The sequence below is a fragment of the Pituophis catenifer genome, unplaced genomic scaffold, assembly GCF_029215685.1.
Source record: "Pituophis catenifer annectens isolate HBS135680 unplaced genomic scaffold, rPitCat1.0.hap2 SCAF_44, whole genome shotgun sequence".
In the NCBI taxonomy this organism is placed as follows: domain Eukaryota; kingdom Metazoa; phylum Chordata; class Lepidosauria; order Squamata; family Colubridae; genus Pituophis; species Pituophis catenifer.
Window position 1 is genome coordinate 102,501 of NW_027256924.1, and position 5,000 is coordinate 107,500.

Sequence of the window (5,000 nt, forward strand, 5' to 3'; positions counted from 1 at the left end):
CCCAACCAAGAAAGCAGGACGCTTGAAACTGCGATGGGAGCTTGGATCGGAAGGCTTGCGATAGCAAGAGATCTAGGCAAGAACGGAAGCTTTCAACTTCAAACCAGCTATGTAAAGCAACCCCTCGCACGCGACATCCATCGTGGCAGGGAAACAGAAACAGAGACGCCGGTCCGGCCGAGGCTGCCCGAGCGGCCCGGTAGACCGGGCCGTCTGTCCGTCTTTAAGTCGAAAGACGACTTTAAATCTAAAAACGGTTTTAAGTCGAAAGTGTGGGTTAGGGTTAGGGTTAGGGTTAGGGAAAAAAGTTATAGGGTTAGGGTTGGGGTTAGAGAAAACAGTTGTAGGGTTAGGGTTGGGGTTAGGGTTAGGGTTAGGGAGAAAAGTTGTAGGGTTAGGGTTAGGGTTAGAGAAAACAGTTGTAGGGTTAGGGTTGGGGTTAGGGTTGGGGTTAGGGTTAGGGTTAGGGTTAGGGTTAGGGAGAAAAGTTATAGGGTTAGGGTTGGGGTTAGAGAAAACAGTTGTAGGGTTAGGGTTGGGGTTAGGGTTAGGGTTAGGGTTAGGGTTAGGGAGAAAAGTTGTAGGGTTAGGGTTAGGGTTAGGGTTAGGGTTAGGGTTAGGGTTGGGGTTGGGGTTAGGGTTAGGGTTAGGGTTAGGGTTAGAGAAACAAGTTGTAGAGTTAGGGTTAGGGTTAGGGTTAGGGTTAGGGTTAGGGTTAGGGTTAGGGTTAGGGTTAGGGTTAGGGTTAGGGTTAGGGTTAGGGTTAGGGTTAGGGTTAGGGAGAAAAGTTGTAGGGTTAGGGTTAGGTTCAGGTTCAGGCTCAGGGTTATCATTCTGGAAATGATATTAGCAGAAGCAATGGAAGAAAGCAAGGAGAGGGAGGGAGGGATAGATATTAAACGGGATGGACGAAACGTAGGGAGCGCACACAAGACACGCGATGAGAAACCACCCGCCCAGAGAAATTCATCTCCGATTTACCGAGAAGACAGGGAGAGCAGAGAGATCGCAATGGATGGGAAACACGACGGGAAAGCACAAAATATCGGCGAGCTGAAATATCGGCGAGCTGGCGAGAGCAAAGATATCGAGTAGATTCAAGAGAGAAAGCGGAATTATTTGATAAACAACGTAGAGATGACCAAGAACAGGAAAGATGGAGAGATGAAAGTGGGGACGGACGACGGGAGGAGAAGAAAGAACAGCCAAAAGAGAGCCAAGTAAGAGAACAAGACGAGAAAGCGTCGAGAGAAGGAGCAGAAGAAGTTGAAGAAAGAACAAAGGGACCTAAGAACGACTTGCTCCACAAAGCAAATAGGTCAGCAAGAAATAAGAATAATTTCCTTGACTAGAAATGGACTGGATTCGGCCATTCGGCAAGAGGAAGGAAAATATGGAATAAATGAGGGAAGTTAAGATGAGAAATGAAAGGCCTACGAGAGGTTCCTCTGGGAAAACTACACCCAAAACTTTGGAGGAAGGAAGATGGCAGAAATTGTAACAAACTTTTCACTTGAAGTCAAGCTTTTCACGTCAAACCAGCTCTTTCAATCAACCCCTCGCAGCCATCCTGGCAGGGAAGCAGAAAACGGAAACACTCCGGTCCGGCCGAGGCCCGGGTAAACCGGTCCCGCCCGAGCGTCCCGGTAGACCGGGACGGCTGCCCGTCACGGACACCCCAGGGCCCCGGCGCGGGCACCGAGGCGACGGCGGAGGTCCCCGACCGAGGCCCGGGGCCCCCGCGCCGGGATCCCGTACATCCATCAAGGCGGGGAAACAGAAACACTCTAGGCCGGCCGAGGCCCGGGTAAACCGGACCCGCCCAAGGCCGTCCCGGTAGACCGGGACGACTGCCCGGCGCGGACACCCCCGGGGGCCGGCGTGGGCACCGAGGGGACGGCGGAGGTCCCCGACCGAGGCCCGCGGCGCCGGAGCCGGGATCCCGTGCATCCATCGTGGCGGGGGAAACAGAAAGGCTGATCCGGCCGGGGCCCCGGTAGACCGGGAAGACTGCCCGGCGCGGACACCCCCGGGGTCCGGCGTGGGCACCGAGGCGAAGGCGGAGGTCCCCGACCGAGGCCCGCGGCGCCGGAGCCGGGATCCCGTGCATCCATCGTGGCGGGGGAAACAGAAAGGCTGATCCGGCCGGGGCCCCGGTAAGCCGGACCCGCCCGAGGCCGTCCCGGTAGACCCGGCCCTCTCCCCGTCTCGGGCACCCCCGGGGTCCGGCGTGGGCACCGAGGCGACGGCGGAGGTCCCCGACCGAGGCCCGCGGACCCGGAGCCGGGATCCCGTGCATCCATCGTGGCGGGGGAAACAGAAAGGCTGATCCGGCCGGGGCCCCGGTAGACCGGGAAGACTGCCCGGCGCGGACACCCCCGGGGTCCGGCGTGGGCACCGAGGCGAAGGCGGAGGTCCCCGACCGAGGCCCGCGGCGCCGGAGCCGGGATCCCGTGCATCCATCGTGGCGGGGGAAACAGAAAGGCTGATCCGGCCGGGGCCCCGGTAGACCGGGACGACTGCCCGTCGCGGGCACCCCCGGGGTCCGGCGGGGGCACCGAGGCGACGGCGGAGGTCCCCGACCGAGGCCCGCGGCGCCGGAGCCGGGATCCCGTGCATCCATCGTGGCGGGGGAAACAGAAAGGCTGATCCGGCCGGGGCCCCGGTAGACCGGGACGACTGCCCGTCGCGGGCACCCCCGGGGTCCGGCGGGGGCACCGAGGCGACGGCGGAGGTCCCCGACCGAGGCCCGCGGACCCGGAGCCGGGATCCCGTGCATCCATCGTGGCGGGGGAAACAGAAAGGCTGATCCGGCCGGGGCCCCGGTAGACCGGGAAGACTGCCCGGCGCGGACACCCCCGGGGTCCGGCGTGGGCACCGAGGCGAAGGCGGAGGTCCCCGACCGAGGCCCGCGGCGCCGGAGCCGGGATCCCGTGCATCCATCGTGGCGGGGGAAACAGAAAGGCTGATCCGGCCGGGGCCCCGGTAGACCGGGACGACTGCCCGTCGCGGGCACCCCCGGGGTCCGGCGGGGGCACCGAGGCGACGGCGGAGGTCCCCGACCGAGGCCCGCGGCGCCGGAGCCGGGATCCCGTGTATCCATCGTGGCGGGGGAAACAGAAAGGCTGATCCGGCCGGGGCCCCGGTAGACCGGGAAGACTGCCCGGCGCGGACACCCCCGGGGTCCGGCGTGGGCACCGAGGCGAAGGCGGAGGTCCCCGACCGAGGCCCGCGGCGCCGGAGCCGGGATCCCGTGCATCCATCGTGGCGGGGGAAACAGAAAGGCTGATCCGGCCGGGGCCCCGGTAGACCGGGACGACTGCCCGTCGCGGGCACCCCCGGGGTCCGGCGGGGGCACCGAGGCGACGGCGGAGGTCCCCGACCGAGGCCCGCGGACCCGGAGCCGGGATCCCGTGCATCCATCGTGGCGGGGGAAACAGAAAGGCTGATCCGGCCGGGGCCCCGGTAAGCCGGACCCGCCCGAGGCCGTCCCGGTAGACCCGGCCCTCTCCCCGTCTCGGGCACCCCCGGGGTCCGGCGTGGGCACCGAGGCGACGGCGGAGGTCCCCGACCGAGGCCCGCGGACCCGGAGCCGGGATCCCGTGCATCCATCGTGGCGGGGGAAACAGAAAGGCTGATCCGGCCGGGGCCCCGGTAGACCGGGAAGACTGCCCGGCGCGGACACCCCCGGGGTCCGGCGTGGGCACCGAGGCGAAGGCGGAGGTCCCCGACCGAGGCCCGCGGCGCCGGAGCCGGGATCCCGTGCATCCATCGTGGCGGGGGAAACAGAAAGGCTGATCCGGCCGGGGCCCCGGTAGACCGGGACGACTGCCCGTCGCGGGCACCCCCGGGGTCCGGCGGGGGCACCGAGGCGACGGCGGAGGTCCCCGACCGAGGCCCGCGGACCCGGAGCCGGGATCCCGTGCATCCATCGTGGCGGGGGAAACAGAAAGGCTGATCCAGCCGGGGCCCCGGTAGACCGGGAAGACTGCCCGGCGCGGACACCCCCGGGGTCCGGCGTGGGCACCGAGGCGAAGGCGGAGGTCCCCGACCGAGGCCCGCGGCGCCGGAGCCGGGATCCCGTGCATCCATCGTGGCGGGGGAAACAGAAAGGCTGATCCGGCCGGGGCCCCGGTAGACCGGGACGACTGCCCGTCGCGGGCACCCCCGGGGTCCGGCTTGGGCGCCGAGGCGACGGCGGAGGTCCCCGACCGAGGCCCGCGGACCCGGAGCCGGGATCCCGTGCATCCATCGTGGCGGGGGAAACAGAAAGGCTGATCCGGCCGGGGCCCCGGTAGACCGGGAAGACTGCCCGGCGCGGACACCCCCGGGGTCCGGCGGGGGCACCGAGGCGAAGGCGGAGGTCCCCGACCGAGGCCCGCGGCGCCGGAGCCGGGATCCCGTGCATCCATCGTGGCGGGGGAAACAGAAAGGCTGATCCGGCCGGGGCCCCGGTAAGCCGGACCCGCCCGAGGCCGTCCCAGTAGACCCGGCCCTCTGCCCGTCGCGGGCACCCCCGGGGTCCGGCGTGGGCACCGAGGCGAAGGCGGAGGTCCCCGACCGAGGCCCGCGGCCCCGGAGCCGGGATCCCGTGCATCCATCGTGGCGGGGGAAACAGAAAGGCTGATCCGGCCGGGGCCCCGGTAAGCCGGACCCGCCCGAGGCCGTCCCGGTAGACCCGGCCGTCTCCCCGTCGCGGGCACCCCCGGGGTCCGGCGGGGGCACCGAGGCGACGGCGGAGGTCGCCGACCGAGGCCCGCGGCCCCGGAGCCGGGATCCCGTGCATCCATCGTGGCGTGGGAAAGAGAAAGGCTGATCCGGCCGGGGCCCCGGTAGACCGGGACGACTGCCCGTCGCGGACACCCCCGGGGTCCGGCGGGGGCACCGAGGCGACGGCGGAGGTCCCCGACCGAGTCCCGCGGCCCCGGAGCCGGGATCCCCTTCCGCCCCGCCGGGGTCGCCGGGCCCCTGAGCGGTGGACCGGCGGCTTTCCCTGGCAT